At 39.7% G+C, this 25,291-nt stretch overlaps 1 long non-coding RNA gene and 1 pseudogene across 1 annotated transcript in view; one reads left to right on the top strand and one right to left on the bottom strand.

The window, feature by feature from the left end:
• LOC140627572 (uncharacterized) overlaps positions 1 to 25,291 on the bottom strand; it is a 93,708-nt gene that overhangs the window by 24,432 nt on the left and 43,985 nt on the right. Inside the window, exon 3 of the long non-coding RNA XR_012026247.1 lies at positions 6,440 to 6,512. This is a non-coding gene — a long non-coding RNA (uncharacterized lncRNA). The remainder of the gene's footprint in view (positions 1 to 6,439; positions 6,513 to 25,291) is intronic.
• LOC140627792 (protein ZAR1-like) lies at positions 12,032 to 12,643 on the top strand (annotated as a pseudogene).

The raw sequence follows: 25,291 nt of genomic DNA on the forward strand, positions 1-25,291 counted from the left end.
GCCTCAAGTTCTCCTCCTGGTAACAGGAATGGATTGGCCCGAAACATCCACACTCTCAGACCTGCTTCTCTAGTGTGCACCAGCAAATGTTATGTCTCTCTCGGTCCCTGAAATAGAGAAAAGCTTAGCAATTCTGGCTGGGTTCCAGCCCATGGGCTTTTTCACGAGCTGCCTTGAGCGGAGGCACAGGAGAGGGCTGCCTGTGCACGTGAGCGTCTGAGGGCTGCTTACCGTGGAAAGGGTCCCTCGCCTCCCCCTCTGTGGTACTTTCTTTCACATTAGTCCTCTGGCAAGGGAGAGAGCAGTTAGAAGGCTGTTGCCTGCGTAGTCTGGGAAGGACACAATGAGGACCTTAATGGTGGCAGAGGTGATGAAGAGGAGGGGCAGAATCAAGATGTCATGGAAACTGATGTCGCAACTGTGTCGGTGAGAATGGGCTTAACGGCTGGAACAAGTAAACTCGATCCCGTGGAAATGTCCTTCCTGCTCACCTAACAGTCCTGGGCCCCTGAAGAAGTAGGGTACCAGGCAGGGTACCAGGTTGGCAGCAACTCTGTCACCTGCAATATGTGGGTTTCCAGATAACCCACGGGGCCATCTCTAGTCCAGCCAGCTGAACACCCACTTCCCAGAAGCCAAATACCTTTCTGCTAAGAAAAATAGCTGTTCATCAGCTATGTTTTCTTTGGGCACCACTGTCTCGTTTGATTTTGTCATAATACTCTGAAAATCTCTCTCCAACAGCAGTTATTACACTATAATGAAATAGTACATTAATAGTAACAGTACCTGTTGCCCCTAGAGAATGAGTCCTTTGAGGGTCAGCAGCTTGTCTTATATTCATCTTGACACAGCTAGTGCCTAGTACTGTGCCAGGTACACAGTCAATACTCAGTAAGTACCAGCTGAAAATGACTAAGTGAGCAAATGAACACATGAAGGCAAATTTCTTTCTCAACCCTCCAAGGTACACAGTACCATGGCCTCATCATCTTCTCAGTATAAAAATATTAGTTGTTCTTGGATCTACACTTACAAACTAGCCCACAGTACAACAGGATACAAGTCAATTCACGATAAACTGAAAATGGCAGTAATAGTCTACCGATGGCCTTTCCCAACTTCTTGACTACTCATATTTGAAAACTGAAAGGTTTCGACCAATAGAAATACTGACACTGTCCAGCAAGCAATCCTGTGGAGGGTGTAAAGCCAAACCTCCCCTGGATTTGGTTATTGTACTGGGAATAATTGAATAGTTTAAAACATGTCTGCTTTGTGACTTGGCTAGCCTTTATATTATAACAATGGAAACTCACAAACGCGTCTAGGGAGTCATTTATGCACTGGAGTGCCATATAAGAAACCCAATTGCATATAATGAAGTGTATAATGCACATAAACTTTTAATGAAGAGTAAAAGCATTGCCAGGCCTCTCCAGGAGCAGCCCTTGGCTCCTACCCTCCCTTGAGATCCCCTCCAGAAGGAAAGGGTTAACCCAGCTGTTCTGCTCCTGTAGAAACAGGAGGACCTAGGCCAACTGCAGATGGTACAGAAGTAGGAAATGAGAGAGCAAGGCCCAGGACTGAATTGCAGTGAATGGGGAGGGTTCATCCACTGGCAGCCAGCAATAACAGTCAGCCTCAGGTGTCCAGCCTGATTTGCCTCAGCAAGAAAACCAGGTCAGCAATTGGAGGCTTCAGGGTGGCTGTGTAGTATTGTGTTTAAGTATCCGGGCTATCGAGTCAAGTAGATCAAGATTTAAGTCCTGGCTCTACAATGTCCATAATAGCCAAACTGTGGAAGGAGCCTCGGTGTCCATCGAAAGATGAATGGATAAAGAAGATGCGGTCTATGTATACAATGGAATATTCCTCAGCCATTAGAAACGACAAATACCCACCATTTGCTTCAACGTGGATGGAACTGGAGGGTATTATGCTGAGTGAAATAAGTCAATTGGAGAAGGACAAACATTGTATGGTCTCATTCATTTGGGGAATATAAAAATAGTGAAAGGGAATAAAGGAGAAAGAAGAAAAAATAAGTGGGAAATATCAGAGAGGGAGACAGAACAGGAAAGTCTCCTAACTCTGGGAAATGAACTAGGGGAGAAGGACAAACATTATATGGTCTCATTCATTTGGGAAATATAAATAATAGTGAAAGGGAATATAAGGGAAGGGAGAAGAAATGGGTAGGAAATATCATAGAGGGAGACAGAACATGAAAGACTCCTAACTCTGGGAAACGAACTAGGGGTGGTGGAAGGGGAGGAGGGTGGGGGGTAGGGGTGACTGGGTGGCGGGCACTGAGGTGGGCACTTGACAGGATGAGAACTGGGTATTATTCTGTACATTAGCACATTGGACACCAATAAAAAATAAATTAATTAAAGAAAATAAAAATAAAAATAATAAATAAATAAATAAATAAATAATAAATAAATAAAATTTTGTTACCCGTGGGGGTGGGGGGGATAAGTCCTGGCTCTACCACTTACAAATTGTGTGACCTTGGGCAAGGCACCTTACATCTCTGAATCTCAGTATGTAAAATGGAAGCAATAATACTCCCTACCTCCTAAGGTGATTATGAGGCTTCAATGATATAATGCAAATGAAAGTGCCCAGGCTATTACTGAAAGCTCAAGAAATGCCGGCTGCTGTTGTTTTCATTATTAGAATCCAACGTCATGAATATTTACCCCTATGTTTTCTTCTAAGGATTTTATTATAGTTTTAACTGTCACATACAAGCCTTTGATCCATTTTTTCATTTTTGTATATGGTATATATATAATAAGAGTCTAACTTCATTCTTAAGCATGTGACCATCCAGTTGTCCCAGCACCACTTGCTGAAGAGGCTTTCCTTTAGCCCATTGGAATGGTCTTGGCATTCTTGTGGGAAATCAGTTGACATAGATATATGGGTTTACCTCTGGACTCTCAATACTATTCCATTAATCTGTATGTCTACCCTTCTGGTTGGCCTCTTATGACTCCACCTTTCACTGGGATTCTGAGCATCATGAGAAGTTGGGACACTCTGCCTCTCCCTCCGGATAGCCTCTTGGACAGAGTCCTTTTTTAAGATGTCTGCAAGCTGACTTGCCCCTGTAGATCCACTTGGCCCAGGACACAAAAGCAAATCATCCACGTCAGCAAAACAATACACCTCCCTTGCTCCCTCTGTTGCTTTTACTCTTGCTCTTGCTCTCTCCCTCCTCCCCTCCTCTTCTTCCTCAGGTCTATAGACCTAGACTCTAGATTTCTCAGCCAAGAATCAGATACCTGTGTTCTATGTCTCCCAAATTCCAAGGGACACATATCAAGCCCTCAGGATGGTCTCTTCTAATCCCTGTCATTTGACATACAGTGTGGGGAAAGTACCCATCTCTCTACCCTACTTGAAGCCAGGTGCAAAAGTGACAAAGCATGCCACAGAAACCCAATAATTCTCTATAAAGGAATGGGCTTTTTCCCTGTCTTTATTTTCAACCCTTTTTTACTCTTTCAAGATTGCTGACAGGATATGGATTACAAAACCAATTTCTACAAACCCCACTGCCAGTCCTCTATAAAGGGTCCCACTTTAGAATTGGGGATGTTGTTGGGGCAGCCTGGGTGGCTCAGTGGTTTAGTGCCGCCTTCAGCCCAGGGCCCAATCCTGGGGACCTGGGATCGAGTCCCAAGTCAGGCTCCCTGCATGGAGTCTGCTTCTCTCTCTGCCTGTGTCTTTGCCTTTCTCTCTCTCTCTCTCTCTCTCTCTCTCTGTGTGTGTTTCTCATGAATAAATAAATAAAATCTTTAAAAAAAGAATTTAGAATTGGGGATGTTGTTCTCAGTCTTTTGCAGCCTCAGCTAATACTGACATATAAAGAGTTCTATTTTAATGTCTCTTTACAAATGAAGGATGGATAAATAAATAGATGGATGGATGCTAACTTCCTTCCCCAACTTTCTGTCACCTCTTAATTTAATTCATTGGCCAGCTGTGTGCAGCCAATGTTAATTACTGTTGAGCCACAACCTGCTGTGGCAGTCTGAAGAGTCAAGTCCCAACAATCATAAAACAACTCATAAGTATAATCTCTTGATCTCTAATAAGAAAATAATTTTAAAGAGTCGAACAGGTTTCTGATATTGTGATGGTAAAAATACTTCTGTCCCCTTCTCCTCCTGGAAAATCACACACAACCAATAAGAAGAAACAAAATGCAGCATCACAAACTCTGTCTTTGATGGAACTATGTATGGCAGCTAGTCTCCAAAGATGACCCCTTGTGAGCCCTCCCTGCTTCCTATGCTCCTACTGTTCCTCACATCAACACTCAGGGATTATTTTCCCATCCCTTGGATACAGACTGGACTTATAACTGGTCTTGACCAATAGAATACAGCAAAAGCGACATTCTGAGACTGCTGAACACACGCTTTATTTTATTAAAAGGGTTTATTTATTTATTCATGAGAGACACAGGGAGAGAGACAGGCACAGACAGAGGGAAAAGCAGGCTCATGCAGGGAGCCCGATGTGGGACTCAATCCCAGGACTCCAGGATCACGCCCTGACGCTCAACCGCTGAGCCACCCAGGCATCCTGAACACAAGCTTTAAAAGGACCAGCAGCATCCATTTACTTCCTTTTATTTCATTTTTATTTTATTTAATTTTTAGAAAGCATTAGTCAAAATACAGTATCCATTCCTTTTTTTGGTAATTTTTTATTGGAGTTCGATTTGACAACATATAGCATAACACCCAGTGCTCATCCCATTGAGTGCCCCCCCTCAGTGCCCGTCACCCAGTCACCCCATCCCCCCACCCACCTCCCTTCCACCACCCTTTGTTTCCCAGTTAGGTGTCTCTCATGTTCCAGCACCCTCACTGATATTTCCCACTCATTTTCTCTCCTTTCCTCTTTATTCCCTTTCACTATTTTTTATATTCCCCAAATGAATGAAACCATGTAATATTTGTCCTTCCCCGATTGACTTACTTCACTCAGCATAATACCCTCCAGTTCTATCCACGTCGAAGCAAATGGTCGGTATTTGTCATTTCTAATGGCTGAGTAATATTCCATTGTATACATAGACCACATCTTCTTTATCCATTCATCTTTCGATGGACGCCGAGGCTCCTTCCACAGTTCGGCTATTGTGGACATTGCTGCTGGAAACATCGGGGTGCAGGTGTCCCGGCGCTTCACTGCATCTGTATCTTTGGGGTAAATCTCCAGCAGTGCAATTGCTGGGTCATAGGGTAGCTCTATTTTTAACTCTTTGAGGAACCTCCACAGTTTTCCAGAGTGGCTGCACCAGTTCACATTCCCACCAAGAGTGCAAGAGTGTTCCCCTTTCTCCACATCCTCTTCCAACATTAATCTTAAGATTTGTGTGGAATCAGAAAAGACCCTGAATAGCCAGGGGAATATTAAAAAAGAAAACCATAGCTGGGGGCATCACAATGCCAGATTTCAGGTTGTACTACAAAGCTGTGATCATCAAGACAGTATGGTACTGGCACAAAAACAGACACCTAGATCAATGGAACAGAATAGAGAACCCAGAAATGGGCCCTCAACTCTATGGCCAACTAACATTTGACAAAGCAGGAAAGACTATCCACTGGTAAAAGGACAGACTCTTCAATAAATGATGCTGTGAAAATTGGGCAGCCAAGTACAGAAGAATGAAACTAGACCATTCTCTTACACCATACACAAAGATAAACTCAAAATGGATGAAAGATCTAAATGTGAGACAAGAATCCATCAAAATCCTAGAGAACACAGGCAACACCTTTTTTGACCTTGGCCACAGCAACTTCTTGCAAATACATCTATGAAGGCAAGGGAAACAAAAGCAAAAATGAACTCTTGGGACTTCATAGAGATAAAAAGCTTCTGCACAACAAAGGAAATAGTCAAGAAAACTAAAAGACAACCTACAGAATGGGAGAAGATATTTGCAAATGACGTATCAGATAAACGGCTAGTATCTAAGATCTATAAAGAACTTATTAAACTCAACAGCAAAGAAACAAACAATCCAATAATGAAATGGGCAAAAGACATGAACAGAAATTTCACCAAAGAAGACATAGACATGACCAACATGCACATGAGAAAACGCTCCGCATCACTTGCCATCAGGGAAATATAAATCAAAACCACAATGAGATACTACCTCACCCCAGTGAGAATGGTGAAAGTTAACAAGACAGGAAACAACAAATGTTGGAGAGAATTTACTTCCTTTTAGAGACTAGGTTCCATACAATCAGAGTCCACGCCAACGGAAATACCACATGGAGGAGAACCAAAGGCACTCTGGTTGAAAGCTCTGACTAAGCTCATAGCCGATAGTACCAATTGCCAGCCACGCAAATGCATCATATTGGGCATTCTAGCTCAGTGAAGCACCCCTTACCTCAGTCAGGCACCCAGATGACTGCAGTCTCAAATGACATCTCATGGAGAAGAGACCAGTCATTGCACAGAACCTTGAGAAGAAGAATGTGGTTATTGTTGAAAGCCACTACATATTGTGGTAGTTCATCATATAGCAATATATAATGAAACATTAGGATATATCTGCATCCCCAAAACACAGTATTTAGAGGTAGAAAGTGGGCAGAGGAATAATAAATGGCTCATTAGAGAGGAGGAAATTCAAACCCAAGTACCTGCAAATGGTGGGAAAATGATAATACTGAAAGAACAATGCATTCAAAATTCTAAATAAAGATAATTTTCAAATTAAAATTTGATATGCAACCAGGGGCACCTGGGTGGCTTCGTTGGTTAAGTGTCTGATTTTGGCTCAGGTCTTGATCCCGGCATCCTAGGATCTAGCCTGCCTTAGGCTTTGCACTCAGTGGCGAGCCTTCTTTTCCATCTCCCTCTGCCCCTCCCCCTGCTTGTGCACACACTCTCTCTCTCAAATAAAATATTGGGGCCCTGAGTGGTTCAGTTGGTTGAGCATCCAACTCTTGATTTTAGCTCAGGTCATGATCTCAGGGTCGTTAGATTGAGCCTCACGTTGGACTTCATGCTCTGCACAGAGTCTCCTTGTCCGCCTCTGTTCCTCCTCCTCCTCTCTCTCTCTCAAATAAATAAATAAATTTTTTAAAAAGAGTTCGATTAATAAATGTGTGGCTCCATCAGATCTTTTAAAATAAATGAATAAATACATAAATACATAAATAAATATTTTAAAAAGAATTTGATATGCAACCAAATTATAATAAGCAAGTGTATGCTAAAGACAGTCTCAGATGTGTAAGTGCAATATGCATCTTCCAAAACATATTCTCAAACTCAAGAAGCTTCTGGAGTATGTGCTTTACAAAAATGAGGTGCAAACCAAGAAAATAGATATGGGATCCAGGACACAGAAAATCTAACAGAATAATGAAGTGAAGGTCAATCCAAAGACATCAGCTGTGAAGCAAGCAATCAGTCCACATGAGAGCAGGAGATTGGAAGGCTTCAGAAGGGATGCTTCCAGGGAAGAAATGATGCATATTCTTTTTATTTTCCACTTAACAAGTGTTATAGAGAATTTATTATGTTTTAGGCCCTGCTGTAGGCACAGAGGATATAGTGATGAACAAAATAAAATTTCTGACTTCTTGAAATCTGCATTCTAATGGAACTTTAAGTTTCTGTTATCTGACAAATTATAGAAAATTCTTATAAATCTCTTTACAGAACTGTTGAAACATGCTGGAAATTTTAATCAAAGGTAACACAAAAGAAAAAACGTATCATGAAACTTAGCCATTGCAGAACATGAGAGACTCCTAACTTTGGGAAAGGAACAAGGGGTGGTGGAAAGGGAGGTGAGTGGGGATTTGAGGTGACTGGGTGACAGGCTCTGAGGGGGGCACTTGACGGGATGAGCACTGGGTGTTATGCTGTATGTTGGCAAATTGAACTCCAAGAAAAAAAAGAAACTTAGACATTGAAAAATTAGGAAGACAAACCATGAGAGACTCCTAACTCTGGGAAACAAACAAAGGGTTGCAGAAGGGGAGGAGGGCAGAGGGATGGGGTGACTGGGTGAAGGGCACTTGATGGGATGAGCACTGGGTGTTATACTATATGTTGGCAAATTGAATTTAAATAAAAAGAAAGAAACTTAGTCATTAAGTAACTCCAGGAAACACAAAATGTCAAAAAAGAAAGTAAATGTCTTAGTTCACCAATAGACTTAGCAGTGAAAGATATTTGTATAAACATGGTAGGAAAAGCATAATATAGATTGAAACAAAAAAAATGAGTTATTTTGGGTAGATGTGGGGTGTGGGAGGGGAGGGTCTGTATGCGAACTAAAATCCAGATTTGACTTAACAAAAAATCAGTAGGTCATGTCTAAACTTGAATTAAAAAAGTGTGTATGTGTGTAACTTGGAAGAATGGAGGTAATTATCAGCAGATATAGCTATAGATTTGAAAGAGGTTGTCACTAGAGAACGGGATGGGGGCAGGCTGGGGCAACAGACTAATGTTTGCCATCAAAGCCCTTTTAACACTACTGGGCTTTTTTTTTTTTTCTTTTTCAAAAACACTTTGATGTTAAAAGATATATTTTTAAAAAGGAATTTAATTTAACTTTTTATTGGAACTTATTCCTAGTGCTACGCAGAGGATACAATGAGTGTTAACTTTGGCAAAGGTTGGAGTTCCTAACCTAAAGTTAATCATTGACTTTCTTACATTAGACTTTTATGCCATCTATGCTACTAGCCAACAATTTTAGCTGGGTCATCATCCTTATACAACTATCAGTGCTTGTGTAATCATTTAATACGTTATTGCATTTTGTTCTATTATTTTATAAAAATGACTATAAATGGAAATAAAAGTCTTATAAATATAACTCAGTTGAGACAAAGATCATTAGATACGTCCAAATAACAATAACTTCATTCTGACATGTATTGGGCTTAAGTTGGCCAACAGCAGGTGCAAGTATGAACTTAAAATTCAATTTAAAAATATGTGGAAAATTGTATCCATACTAGTCATTGAAGAGTATGTCTAGAAGGCAAAGTTTTTTACCAAAAATTTATTTACCAAATAAATAATATTTTAGCTCTCTGAAAATAGGATCACATTACAGCATGGAAACCACTTGTTTGAATTTTATACATTGGACTGTCATGCAATTTTTCAGGAAGAAGAAAAGTGGGGGCTGCAAATAGAGGCAATTAGCTGGTAGGTGGAGACTGAGAGAAGCAGGTTTAAAAACAAGTCTTATCTCAGGTCACTAAAAATCTAAGGCTATTCTTGCTTAATTATCTCTTAATTACCATATTTCAAAATGAATAAATTAATGAAGCAACAAGAAAACTAGAAACTTCCCCAACTACATATAACATGACAGCAGATATACTCTCTCATTAACAAATGCACACATATATAATATAGACAAATGCAGGGATGAATCAAAAGTCAGCATCATAGGAATCTGTCAACTGGACCAAAGTCATTTATCTACCCTTTTTTTAAAAAAAATAAATTATTTATTTATTTATTCATGAGAGACAGAGAGAGAGACAGAGACATAGCTAGAGGGAGGAGAAGCAGGCTCCATGCAGGGAGCCCTATGCGGGACTCAGTCTCAGAATTCCAGAATCATGTCCTGAGCCAAAGGCAGACGCTCAACTGCTGAGCCACCCAGGCGTCCCTATCTACCCTTTTTCTTAGTGAGGACCAACTACCACAGTTACCCAAAATAAGAGGATGATGATGAAGGGGCTTAGCAAATGGTTGCTAAGCCCCTTTATATTGGTCATCTTTCATCAAATTTTGCATATGCACATGTACACACACATGCTGTGGAAAAGCCCATCATTAAAAATGTAGCCATTGGGATCCCTGGGTGGCGCAGCGGTTTGGCGCCTGCCTTTGGCCCAGGGCGCGATCCTGGAGACCCGGAATCGAATCCCACGTCGGGCTCCCGGTGCATGGAGCCTGCTTCTCCCTCTGCCTGTGTCTCTGCCTCTCTCTCTCTCTCTCTCTCTGTGTGACTATCATAAATAAATAAAAATTTAAAAAAAAGTGTAGCCATTAAGGAGATAACTATTCACTTTTATAAACTCAAGACTACCCTCTTGTATTTTTATCACTTTCTGCCTATAACTTACTTTGTAAAGAAACCTTCTGGAGCAGAGATCCCAAGAGAATAGAAAGGGATCTAGCTATTACCTCAACCAGAGATTCTGAACCTGGTGTGTTATGGGAGCATGGGGTGGGGAGGGGCAATTTCTCTGCAGCAAGCCATAACATTCTTCAGGTTCTCAGAAGTGTCTGCGCCTCAGAAAGGATAACATTTGAGCTGAAGGAGGGAAAGAGCTTTGCACAAATACATAGTGGCTGAAATGAGACTAAAACTCATTTTGCTTAACTTCTGTCCCACCATGGAGCCTAACCCTAAACCCATGAGCTTCCATTATACCTAATGGTATGACACATACCCAAAAGGTTTTCAACTCTTACTGATGAAAATGAGGGGCATAACATTTTAATATAACCCAATAGTAGGAGTTCAGTGATGCATGACTTTCTTCCACTTAAGGCAATTTCTTTTCCAAGATTGGCAGAGGTCTCCTGCATCCATTATTATAAACAGTTCCCTTTGTGAGCCATGTAAAACATTCTTGAATGCTAACACTGAAATGTGCACTTATGTATCAGATCTTTTCAAACAGAAATAGAATCATAGGTTCCTATCCTCTTTCAAATCGCTTCCTACCCCAATTTAAATCGTAGCTACATAATTACTTCTCAACTTCGCATGATCTCTGACTGTTCAATATTGACTCCTTGGCAGGGACTCCCATCAAAGATTTTTATTTCTGAGCCTACAGGTTGTTGGGAGTACAACCATGCTACTTGGGCTCAGAGTATTAAATGCTATAATCCAAACATTTCTCGAGAGGCTAACATGTACATGTGAGGTCAACAAAATTTTTGGTCTTTGCCAGTCAGAGCTGATTTAGACCCTAGTGAGCTAAATATGATAGGCTATGTATCTATTCCAAAAGCCCTGCAATCTAATCTCCTTAACTGCTAACACTTACTTTAAAAGGTACAGTTTGGGCATATCCAAAAGCACAGTTCAATTTGATGATTCCGCACTACAAAGCCAAATGAAAATCTTCAAGCAGAGATTTTGCAAATTTTTTCGGATTTCCGTAAAGTAATGAGTGTCTTGTACAATATTTATTGCTGTGGGCTTAGCTTTGTATTTTTAACTCTCTTTGTTTCATGACATGGTATAATTATATGCTCAAACCATAGTCTAAATTTATCTTATTGTAGTTTTCTGATAAAATACTATGTACTACATACAACATTTATATTTATAAAGTCTATGCTAGAGGCAGAGAGAGGTTTGTTTAGACCTTTAAATTGGGGTGTGAGGAAGAGGGGGAAAGAAGAAACAAATTTCAGGAGAATTCTGCATCAAAGGGTATGTGTTAAATGCTCTCATGGATGTCGGTGTACGAGATGATATGATAATTATTCATTACCACCTCTTTTGTGCTGGTATCATGGAGGCAGGAACCTTGGGTTCTCTCCTTGGCTTTGCCACTAGCTAATGGCCTGACCGCTGAAATTTGAATGTCTCACTTGTTAAATAAGATAGCTGGACTAGATCATCTTAAAGGAACCTTCTAGCTTGTAAAAACTGTACAATTCTACAATACTTTGCATAATAAGAGACTGAGAATGTTTTCATAGGGGGAAAACATATCTGCTTTGACTATAGCAGCCCTCTATTAGGACCACGATGTGTAAAAATAACTGCATATTTTGAAAGAAGATAAAAAGTATTTCAGAGAATTGTGAATCTCAGAATACATATGTACATATCACAATTTTTATATTTATTGATATATTTAATAATCAGGATATTTTTGAACAAAAAATGTGAGTAATGAAGAAGAATTTGCCCTGCCAGATACTTCAATGTTTTTTAACATTGAGTGTTTCTTAACATTCACCAGTCATGGGCCACAGGAGCCTGATTCAGCTGCAGAGGGAAGGGGAAGACCAAGAGAGGAAGGCTTTTGCGTCCCGCTGAGGCCAGTGAGCAGCAGCAGCGGCCACCACCAATGCCAAGGTCAGAGGAAGACAAGCAGGAGGAACCTCACCAGCACGATGAGTTGGAGGAGGAAGATGCCTCAAGTCCTGGGAAAGAGAAGAGTAAGCAAGCACAGGGAGTTGGTGGAGCAGAGCTGCTCAGGAAATCCACTTTCCAGTTTTTGGAAGCAAAACATGACTATTTTCATTGTAAAGATTGTAAGACCAGATGGGAGAGTGCTTATGTGTGGTGCATTTCTGCAACGAATAAGGTTTATTTGGTTGCAAATGCCAAAAGAGTTTTAACCCTTACCGAGTAGAAGCAATCCAATGTCAGACCTGTTCAAAGTCTTGTTGTTCCTGCCGTCAAAAGAAAAGACATATTGATCTAAGGAGGCCTCATCGACAGGATCTGTGCGGTCGCTGCAAAGACAAGAGATTCTCCTGTGGCAATACTTACAGCTTTAAATACATCATACTGTACATTCATACTGACAGGCAGTATGAATTGTATGGGACACCCAAATTCTCCTTGTAACTTAGCTCTGACTTGGCATTGGAAAATGGATTAGGTTTTTGTACTTTTTGTAGGTTGTATAACAATTGTACAATGTGAATAGAATAAAATAAATGCATGTAAAAAAACAATAATTAAAATAGCATGACAACAGCATAGGAGTAGACTGGCATCAATGGGTCAGGAAAGAAAGCACAGAAATAGTCCCTACAGGACATACTAATATAGTATATGATAAGGATGTTAACTTCAAATTGGTGGGAAAAGAAAAATGCTGGGACGATTATTAGCTATTTGGGGATAAATTGAGCCAACATGAATTCCAGATGATAGAAGGAGTTAAAGGTAAAAAGTGAAACCATAAGAACTAAAAGAAAACATTCATGGAGTAACACCAAAGAGAAAACTATAAAGACTTAAAGATTTGACTATAGAATATTGAAATAATACTCTGCATGTCAAGAAAATGCCATGAGCAAAACTAGGAGGCAGACAACAAACTCATAGAAAGAATTATATCACATGTGAAAAGATTATTATCTCCAACATAAAATGCTTCAAATCTATAAGAGAGGACAAACACCCTAATGGAAAAATAAACAAATGATATGAGCAGACAATTCACAAAAGAAGAAATACAAATTACTAACAAATATGAGGAAAATATCTTGCTTCATTGCTAATCAGAGAAATGCAAATTAAAATAATACCAGAAACAATTTAAACTGCTCAGTTATTAAATAAACTCAGAGAAAGTATTTGCTTAAAAATAAGCCACGCTTTTAAAGCAAAATACTCAGGGTTGACGTACGTCATTAATTGCACAAATATTTATTAAGCAACTATTACCTATCAGGCACTGCATTAAGGTAATAAGGATACAAGGTGAGTGAGACATGAAGCATTTGTATAGGGATGGAGAAGGACCAATAATAAAAGAGTTTTAGATAAAAGGCACTGTCATGCAGTACTGGTAAGAGAATCAATTGCTATGCCCTTTCTGTAGAGCAATTTGATGACATGCATTAAAAGCCTTGAAAATAGGGACACCTGGTGGCTCAGCAGTTGAGTGCCTGCCTTAGGCCCTGGGTGTGATCCTGGAGTCCTGGGATCGAGTCCCACATCGGGCTCCCTGAATGGAGCCTGCTTCTCCCTCTGCCTGTGGCTCTGCCTCTCTCTCTCTGTGTGTCTCTCATGAATAAATAAAATCTTAAAAAAAAAGCCTTGAAAATAAATATACTCCTCAATCCTGCCATTCTAATTCCAAGGCTTTTAACCTCAGGAAATGATAAAAATATATGAAATTAATAATAGCAAAGACTTTTTGACTGCTTACTAGATATCAGGCCCTGTTTTAAGAACTCCGACACACATTAACTTATTTAATTATCATAATTTTCTGAGAATGGTACTATTTTATCCCTGTTTTACTTATGAGGACATGGAAGAACATGGAATTTAAGAAATTTGCCCAGGGATCACAGAGCCTAGGTCCAAACCCAAGCAGTCCCTGCTCTCAACCCATATGCCATGATGTCTATGAGAAGTTGTTAATTACAGCATTATTTTTTTTACAGCATTATTTATATTTGTGACAAGTGTAAATAATCTAAACAAACACCAATAGGGGTTTGGTTAAATAAATCCAATGGAATACTATGGCGATGCCAATAATCATGATTTAAATATTATTTAATGAGTTGAGAAGATGATCACAATATACTGTTATGTAGACGAAAAGAACTTGCAAGATGTTAATCACGGCGCTTTCTTAGTGAAGGGACTCAAGGTGATTTCCACTTTTTTCTTTGAGCTTTTCTATAATTTGTTAATTTTACACAAAGAATCCATATTATCTTAAATTTAAAATCCATTTAACAAAATGGAATCATTGAAGTCTTTTCAGTACGTACCCAGCCTAGTTGAGGTATCTCTCTTCTGTGCTCCCATAGTGCCCCATGCGGGTCTCTAGGATCCATTTGCCATGTGATTTGTTTATCCATTGGTTCCCTACCTCCTACCCTGTCAGTGTCACAGATAAGTCTCTTCTTAGCCCTCGCATAGTGTCTGGCTCATAGTATACAGCAAATAAAGATTTATGAAGGGAATGCAAAACATTTCTTCATGAAGAAAAGAGAGAAGAAATTCATTTTCCAAAACATGATTTTCACAGGTTTGTTTGAGAAGTGGTTGAGAGGTTTAGGTTTGGGGCTTGGCTCTGTAAAACTCACTACCATAGGTCATCCTGGTCATACCTGTCCCTTCAACAGCCTAGGTCTTCAATGCCTAAGAACAACCTCCTTTACTGCTACAGTTCTTTGCTTCCCCCATGCTAACCTTTATCAACAATGTGTTGGCCCAGTAGAATGAAATCCTTGGGGGCAGGACCCATGTCTTTTGCAACTCTATCCAGCACCCAGCATAGCACCTAAGGCCTTCTTCCTGACTTCCACTGACTAATCAGCACAAACCTTTTCTTAGTAACTGGTGATAGCGAAAGGCCTGAACTCCTTTGGAATGAAGCTGCCTGCCCAGCACCAGAATTTGCTGTGCCTCTCTCTTCTCCCTGGTACAGATGGCCACCTCTGTGACCTGTGTTGAGGAACCATCGTGCACATTTATACTGGAAACTGCATTCCCTGTTTTAAACAGAAAACACAAAATCCTCACTAGCATCACAACTTAGGAGGTAAGAAAGGTGGGGCAGGGAATGTCTTAAATTTCACAATGTGGCCAAGTCAGAAGAACTAATTAAAAGTACCTCAGAATTTAAAGTCAGAGCAAGTGAAAATATATAAGGTAAATAGAGCATGTTTATAAGATACCAGAAAAACAGGTTGAAAAGCAAATACTTTTGAGATTCCAAACTCTTAAAATTTATCTGTTTCTCCCAATGCTGGTGATCCTCATAGCAGGCTTCTAACCCTCCTCAGTCAGGCTGCCTTCTTTGGTCAATCAATGGGTATGAGATGTGGGTTTGCCACAGCCCTCCCCGTTCATGAAACAGGCCTTTTGCCCTAACCAGGTCGCTGCTGTCTCCAGGTGCACACTCCTGCTCTGAGAACCATGCTTCTGACCTCAAGTAGCCTGACTTCTTTATAGCGGTGCTAATTTGCATTCCCAAATGTTTCGCTTTCTGGCCTGATGATAGCCAAGACCCAAAGCAAAAGTCTCTTAATACCACAAGAGTGCAGTTATATTTGTGTCCCATATGATTCAAAGGGAACCAGAAACCTCATCAGAGAGGTAACTGGGGAGACTTCCAACCTAATTTCCAGTCATCATCCTTTAGGTTCATAAACACTTCATATACTCTGTGTGGACAATGTTCCAAGAGAAACTGTGGATAAGAATCTGTTTGAAGCAGTATATTTCATCTATGGATATTTTTTGAAGGCTCACCTGTGGAGAGCTGAAATACGACTGGGAAGTTGGCCAGTTATAATATGATATAAACACCCAAAGAACTAAAGAAAGCCCTCTCCTAAATGATGTGTCTTTCCATTAGGTTAGAACTCAGTAGAATATATTCTAACACAGAATAATCATATAGGATAGTTACAAAAGTAGAGAGGTTAAGAGGTCCAGCTGCAGGGTCAAATGGCTCCAGATTCAAAGCATAGCTTTAGAAGGTATTTGTTGAATGATTTGAATCTGTTTCCTCATCTGAAATATTGAGCTAAAAATAGTGCCCACCTCATTAGCATTGCAAGGTTTAAATAAGATAATGCATATAAATATACATAGCACAGAACCTGGCATAGGAGAAGTGTCCCAAGATGTTAAAATTATTATTATTTGGGGGGGCACTTGGGTGGTTCATTCGGTTAAGTTTGTGACTTTATTTCAGCTCAGGTCATGATCTCAGGGCTATGGGATCGAGCCCCACGTGGAGCTCCATGCTCAGCAGGAAGTCTGCTTGAGATTCTCTGTTGCCCTCTCCCTCTGCCCCTCCCCCCATGCTCTCTCTCTCTCTCTCTCTCAAATAAATAAATAAATCTTTTAAAAATTTGTTATTTTTTTCTGTGGGAAAGATTACTTCATCAGTATGCATGTTCTTTTTCCTGGCACCCAGCTAGACTACATAGCCCAACATCCCTTGCAGTTAATAGTGGTCATATCTGGCTAATGAAAAATGAAAAAAAGTTATGTAAGACATTTCCAGATTTGGCCCTTCTATGCATAACCTTCTGTGTTCTTTCCCCTCCCACCTGCTAGATATTGACACTCAGGAACCTTGGATGCCCCAACTTGAAAATGTCAGAACCTCCACCAGCCTGGATCTAAATGCACACACAGAGAAGAACCCTGTCATAACTACTACTGACTAGGAACACCCATACTGGACCACTCTCTCACCAGTAAATAAACCTCCACTGTGTTAAGGTGCTGAATTTTGGAGTTCATTGGTTATAGCAGCTAGCATTACCCTAATAATATACTAAGTCACAGAAGAGTAGAACCCAAGAGAAGAACTCTTAAAAACATCCTCGATGTGCAAGAGATATTGAGGCTCAGAGTCATTGTCCCAGGTACTACAATGGACCTTTTGCTTCAGACTCCTTCAAATACACCCTGCCCTTTCACATATGATGCTAATTAAAGACTGTAGGATCAAAGTACTCTGTTTGCCTACTTAAAGCTAGATCTATTCCTAGGGAAATTTTAGCACACCAAGTTGGAAATACAGACCCCTTTTACTAGACGGCATAACAAGAATGGAAGGAAAACAAGAGAGCCGTTTTTCACTGTTCTGTGTCTTCTTCACAGGGGGTCATGAGGTTATATTATTACGCTTCTGAAGGGGCTTTGAAAAACGAAGAGTTACACCATATATGGTACTATTACTCAGCAATTTTATTGGCTTTTCCTACTAATGACCCAGGAAAATGACTCTACAAACATTTATTAGGCAACAATTTTTGTGCTTTCTTAACCCTCAACTAGTCATTGTGGGAAACCAGCCATCTTCCTTAAGAAGTTTACAACCTAGCTGTCTTAGTTTGAGCTGCTATTAAAAAGTGTCATAGACTGGGTGGGTGTTGGGGGGGTACTTATAAACAACAGATATTTATTTCTTACCGTTCTGGAGGCTGAAAGTCCACGATTGGGGTACTAACATGACAGGTTCTGGGGAGAGCTCTCTTCTGGGTTGCAGATGGCAGACTTCTCACTGTATCCTCACACAGCAGAATTAGAGGAAGCTCTCTGGGACCTCTTTTATAAGATACTAATCCCATTCATGATGGCTCCATGTTCATGATCTAATCATCTCCCAAAGGTCCCCATCTCCAAATACCATCACATTGGGGATTAAGTTTCAACATATGAACTTTAAAGAGACACCAACACTGCACTAGTTGATACTGCACCAAAGACTTTAGAAGTGCCTAGTTACATGGTATAGACAACGCCAATTCTATGGACATGCAGAAGAGGGAGAGATTGATGAGACTGATATTTCTAGAAGAACTCACAGAGAATGAAACTTAGGCTAGGCTTCAAAAGACTCTCAAGAATTGGCTAAGCAGAAAGAACACATATATAGGCACATAAGGATAATTCAAGCAAAAAGGGGTGATGCCTGGATTGCCAAAGTAATTAAAGTGGATACCTGCTTCTCCTACACTTCTTTTCCTAATTCATCCAGTAATAATAACAGGTGAATAATAATTTACTATGTGCCAAGAACTATACTAAGTACTTCTTGGCCATTATGGAATATCACATTTACTAGAATCCTATGAGGGAAGTACAAGTGTCTCCATTCTACAGATGAGAAAATAGAGGCTGGAAGAGTTTTAATTGCCAAAGATCTCACTGTTAAGTAGAAGAGGCAGAATTCAGATTTGGTTCTGTGCTCTTCAATGTCAACCTACACTATCAACAACTCATTTGGGAAGATAGTTATATAACATCTCCAGGGATGTTATATAAAAAATCAAGAAAGACCCAGAAAGACCCAGAAAATCAAGACAAGACCCAAATGTAGAAAGAAGCTTCTCTTCTTCTCCTGAATGGGCACATATGGCAAAAGTACTAGGTGAGTCAGGAGATTTGCATTCAAATCCTGGATCTACCACCAATTAGTTATGACCTCAGGCAATTTATATTAATTCTCTGAACTTCAATTTCCTCAACTGGGAAAAACTGGGAGAAAATAAGTCCTACCTCATAAGGCTGCTGTGAAGTTTAAATAAGATGCTACATTTCTGGAGAACCACAAACTACCGCAACTGGAACTGGAAGAAATAGAAAACCTGAACAGGCCAATAACCAGGGAGGAAATTGAAACAGTCATCAAAAACCTCCCAAGACACAAAAGTCCAGGGCCAGATGGCTTCCCTGGGGAATTCTATCAAACGTTTGAAGAAGAAACCATACCTATTCTACTAAAGCTGTTCGGAAAGACAGAAAGAGATGGAATACATAAAAACTCGTTCTATGAGGCCAGCATCACCTTAATTCCAAAACCAGACAAAGACCCCACCAAAAAGGAGAATTATAGACCAATATCCCTGATGAACATGGATGCAAAAATTCTCAACAAGATACTAGCCAATAGGATACAACAATACATTAAGAAGATTATTCACCATGACCAAGTAGGATTTATCCCCGGGATGCAAGGCTGGTTCAACACTCATAAAACAATCAATGTGATTCATCATATCAGCAAGAGAAAAAACAAGAACTATATGATCCTCTCAATAGATGCAGAGAAAGCATTTGACAAAATACAGCATCCATTCCTGATCAAAACTCTTCAGAGTGTAGGGATAGAGGGAACATTCCTCAATATCTTAAAAGCCATCTACGAAAAGCCCACAGTAAATATCATTCTCAATGGGGAAGCACTTGGAGCCTTTCCTCTAAGATCAGGAACACGACAGGGATGTCCCCTCTCACCACTGCTATTCAACATAGTACTGGAAGTCCTAACCTCAGCAATCAGACAACAAAAAGAAATAAAAGGCATTCAAATTGGCACAGAAGAAGTCAAACTCTCCCTCTTCGCCAATGACATGATACTCTACATAGAAAACCCAAAAGTCTCCACCCCAAGATTGTTAGAACTCATACAGCAATTTGGCAGTGTGGCAGGATATAAAATCAATGCCCAGAAATCAGTGGCATTTCTATACACTAACAATGAGACTGAAGAAAGAGAAATTAAGGAGTCAATCCCATTTACAATTGCACCCAAAAGCATAAGATACCTAGGAATAAACCTAACCAAAGATGTAAAGGATCTATACCCTCAAAACTATAGAACACTTCTGAAAGAAATTGAGGAAGACACAAAGAGATGGAAAAATATTGCATGCTCATGGATTGGCAGAATTAATATTGTGAAAATGTCAATGTTACCCAGGGCAATTTACATGTTTAATGCAATCCCTATCAAAATACCATGGACTTTCTTTTGAGAGTTGGAACAAATTATTTTAAGATTTGTGTGGAATCAGAAAAGACCCTGAATAGCCAGGGGAATATTAAAAAAGAAAACCATAGCTGGGGGCATCACAATGCCAGATTTCAGGTTGTACTACAAAGCTGTGGTCATCAAGACAGTGTGGTACTGGCACAAAAACAGACACATAGATCAGTGGAACAGAATAGAGAATCCAGAAGTGGATCCTCAACTCTATGTCCAACTAATATTTGGCAAAGGAGGAAAGACTATCCACTGGAAAAAAGTCTCTTCAATAAATGGTGCTGGGAAAATTGGACAACCACATGCAGAGAAACTAGACCACTCTCTTGCACCATACACAAAGATAAACTCAAAATGGATGAAAGATCTACAGTGAGACATGATTCCATCAAAATCCTAGAGAAGAACACAGGCAACACCCTTTTTGAACTTGGCCACAGTAACTTCTTGCAAGATACATTCATGAAGGCAAGAGAAACAAAAGCAAAAATGAACTATTGGGACTTCATCAAGATAAGAAGCTTTTGCATAGCAAAAGAAGCAGTCAACAAAACTAAAAGACAACCTACAGAATTGGAGAAGATATTTGCAAATGACATATCAGATAAAGGGCTAGTATCCAAGATCTATAAAGAACTTATTAAACTCAACAGCAAAGAAATAAACAATCCAATAATGAAATGGGCAAAAGACATGAACAGAAATCTCACAGAGGAAGACATAGACATGGCCAACAAGCACACGAGAAAATGCTCCGCATCACTTGCCATCAAGGAAATACAAATCAAAACCACAATGAGATACCACCTCACACCAGTGAGAATGGGGAAAATTAACAAGGCAGGAGACCACAAATGTTGGAAAGGATGTGGAGAAAGGGGAACCCTCTTGCACTGTTGGTGGGAATGTGAACTGGTGCAGCCACTCTGGAAAACTGTATGGAGGTTCTTCAAAAGAGTTAAAAATAGATCTGCCCAATGACCCAGCAATTGAATTGCTGGAGATTTATCCCAAAGATACAGATGCAATGAAACGCCGGGACACCTGCACCCCGATGTTTCTAGCAGCAATGTCCACCATAGCCAAACTGTGGAAGGAGCCTCGGTGTCCATCAAAAGATGAATGGATAAAGAAGATGTGGTCTATGTATACAATGGAATATTACTCAGCCATTAGAAACAACAAATACCCACCATTTGCTTCGATGTGGATGGAACTGGAGGGTATTATGCTGAGTGAAATAAGTCAATCAGAGAAGGACAAACATTATATGGTCTCATTCATTTGGGGAATATAAAAAATAGTGAAAGGGAATAAAGGGGAAAGGATAAAAAATGAGTGGGAATTATCAGAAAGGGAGACAGAACATGAGAGACTCCTAACTCTGGGAAACGAACTAGGGATGGTGGAAGGGGAGGTGGGCGGGGTGGGGGTGACTGGGTGATGGGCACTGAGGGGGGTACTTGATGGGATGAGCACTGGGTGTTATTCTATATGTTGGCAAATTGAACACCAATAAAAAAATTTCTTAAAAAATAAATAAGAAGCTACAATTTTAAATAAGTTAGAGCTATGTAAATATAAAATCATAGTTTTTCTTATTACAACTAGTTTTATCCTGGTGGGAACAGAGTAAAATATAAAGACGTTTTAAGGACATTAGAAGTAATCACAGGAAAACTTTAGACAAAAAGGCACAAATCAGAGCTGAAAGGACAGTCCTATACTATAGCCCACTATGAAATAGCATATAAGTAATAATAACGGGTAAGGCTTATGGGGTTCTTACTACATGCTTTGTGTTTTCATCTTTACAATGACTCTGTGAGGTGAATCATAGACTTTTGTCCAGTAGTTTTTGTTCATTTTGCTTTGTTTTGGTTTGCTTTTTGACTATCCAATACCTGAACATTCCTCTTTTGTGGAAACCCCACCACTGAGTAAGTCTTGATGGAAGGCAGAGTAACACCTACCACTACTAATGCCAGATCCAGACACTACCTGCTCCCTGGGCTAGGGAATGAGCAGGTGCTCTAAATTTGGCTAATGAGCTAATTCCATCAAGGACTTGGCATGGGAAATGAGTAATGCCTTTTAGCCGCACAAACATCAAGTGGTCAGTGGTGATGGTGCCAAAAGTGGCTTCAAGAGTCTAGAAGCTATAGAAGCAGTATTTAACCTGGTCTTGCAGTTTCCTTTGGTTTCTGCCATTTTCTGAGCTTGATTTGCCAACCATCTTAAGATCTTTCCCTAAAATTTGTTTTGCTTATGTTAATTGGAGTTGGCTGCTGTTATTTGCAACCAAGAATCTTGGCTTACAAAACCGAGAACTATTAATGTCCACATTCTATAAATAAGAAAACTGAGGTGTAGCTAAGTTGATGGAGCTGGGATTTAAATCCTAACAATATGACACCAGGTGCTCCCCTAAGGAAAAAGGAGTATATAAAGACCATTCACATAGGATATTACTGCAACTAGACAGACAAATAGAGCATATACACAAACACACACACACAAACACACACAATGTATAAATACATAGACTATATGTGTGCAGGTGTGCACATGTGCATGCGCATGTAAACAGATTCTGAATGCAATGCAGCCTTCCTGGGCTCAAATTCTGGCTGGTCTACCTACTAGGTATGTGGCCTTGGGCAAGTTACTTAACTTCTCTGTGCCTCAATTTCTTCATCTATAAAGCAAGAATGATAATAACACTGTCTTCTTCATAGGTTTTCTGGTAGGATTAGATGAGTTAATATTTGTAAGGCACTGAGAACAGTGTCTGGGACAATGTCACTATTTGTTACTATTATATGATTCTAGTTTTAGGACTGAAAATAAAAACTTTAAATTCCTATCCAAAACAAATGCTCTTTTTTTTTCCAAAACAAATGCTCTTTATTTTTGGAAGAAACTACCAAAATCCACTGAAATAAGGGTCATTTAATATTTCAATATTACATATTAAATATTAATAATATATTATATACATATATTTATATATAAAATATCCATCAATCAAAGAAAACCTTAGAATCCTGGGAGCTTCACAATGGCACATGGTTTAGTGCTAGACTGTGGTTAGAAAGGTATTACTTTTACCTAGATTGCTTTGGGGCTTTATTTATTTATTTATTTATTTTGCATGAAAAATGTGCAGATACCTACAGTTGCTGTCAAATGACACAAATCCCACACCCCATATCTAGAAAAGAATACAGTGAGAATGCTAGCAGTAGAGACCTGATTCCCTTACCCAACTATACCACTTCACAGAGCCCAGAGCAAGAACAGCCTCAAAATTCAGCCCAGATGTACTAGCGGACAATGAAGTACACAAGAAGAGGAACTAGCCTAATAAGGCAGGTACTTAATATATATCACCTCACGTAATCCTCCAACAACACTTGGAAATGGATATGATTTTTCCAACTTTACAAATGAGAAAACTGAATGTCAGAGAAGGTAAGTGACAAGGCTACTAAGTGACAGAGGTGTGATTTAAATCTAGGTCTGAAAAAAAAAAATCTAGGTCTGTTTCACGCCAAAGCACATTCTAAAATTCTAACATGAAAACTTCACAGGACGGGGATCCCTGGGTGGCGCAGCGGTTTGGTCTCTGACTCCCTCTCTCTCTTTCTCTCTGTCTCTGTGACTATCATAAATAAATAAAAATTTAAAAAAAAAGAAAACTTCACAGGAGCAAGTGAAGTGGTTGGAGAAACTTGAAGTGCTCCACTGTAGAGAGGAAGAAGAGATTAGTATGTGCTATGACCTAACACAAGTGTAAGCACCAAGGACTATTTCAAGGCATTTTTACATGCATTATTTTGTATTAGTAATCTGGCAGGCTGAAGTTCAGTGGTAAAATGCTCCAGGTATTTCATGTTTCCTGGTATTTAATTAATTCTAAAAAAATCTTTTAATAGTTGAAAAGTAAAATCTTGGGATGCCTGGATGCTCAGTGGTTGAATATCTGCCTTTGGCTCAGGGCGTGATCCCAGAGTCCCGGGATCGAGTTTCACATTGGGCTCCCTGCATGGAGCCTGCTTCTCCCTCTGCCTGTGTCTCTGCCTCTCTCTCTGTGTCTCTCATGAATAAATAAAATCTTAAAAAAGAAAGAAAAGTAACATCTCAAAACCACTATGTCATACTTTTTCAACAGGTACACACAACCAGTGTAAGCCATGGAATAAACATGACATCTTTCTGGAACATCTATTTTCCTTAAACGTCTGGAAGGAAAAGTTACATAATTTACCTGACAATGTAAAGTATTTTGAAAAGTCAAAATAAACATGAACATATTTTGAAGTAGTATGCAAAAACCTACGATATTTTAAGATAAAAACCAGAATCTTCAAAGAAATTTCAAGCGTGTGACAGACTGCTCCAGAGCCCCTGGAGAGTTCATACTTCTCTGTTGCAAAGGATACTTGGGGAGGGGGAACTTAAGAACTCTGCAGTATTATGTCCTAAATAGGGTTATTCCATCCTGTATGAAAGTTTCACCAATTCTTTTTTTTATTTATTTATTTATGATAGTCAGAGAGAGAGAGAGAGAGAGAGAGGCAGAGACACAGGCAGAGGGAGAAGCAGGCTCCATGCACCCGGAGCCCGACGTGGGACTCGATCCCTGGTCTCCAGGATCGCGCCCTGGGCCAAAGGCAGGCGCTAAACCGCTGCGCCACCCAGGGATCCCAGTTTCACCAATTCTTATGTACATTTCAGTCTGTCATGATTTTAGCAAAACAACAGTCTTGCGAGTTAGCTCGTAAGTCTGGAGTAGAGAAACTTAGACTTTCAATCAAAATTGAAAAAACCATATAGCATATGAGACATATTTCTTTGTTAAACAAAGACTGCCAAATCTGATATTCTAGACACTGGTAAAAATCATAGCACAACAGCTGCTATCCACATTCTGGCTAACATTATAGTTAGCTGAAGGGACACAGCATTATCCAGAAGGGGTTGTTTGCTGCTAAATCTTACAAAGGATAAGCAGAGAAAACTAGTTCAAGGACACGGACTCAGCGAACCCACAAAATTGGATTTTAATTATTTCTCTAACATTGCCGACTTTGTGAAAATAATAGTAAAATATCATTTAGCTATGTTCTTGTAAAAAAGTGCTCAACCCATTAATGGATGTATGAATCTTTACACGGGAATTCTGTCACTCTAATAACTGTCTGGTCATGACTTCTACCAGCAAAATT

Source organism: Canis lupus, chromosome X (assembly GCF_048164855.1).
Source record: "Canis lupus baileyi chromosome X, mCanLup2.hap1, whole genome shotgun sequence".
Lineage (NCBI taxonomy): Eukaryota > Metazoa > Chordata > Mammalia > Carnivora > Canidae > Canis > Canis lupus.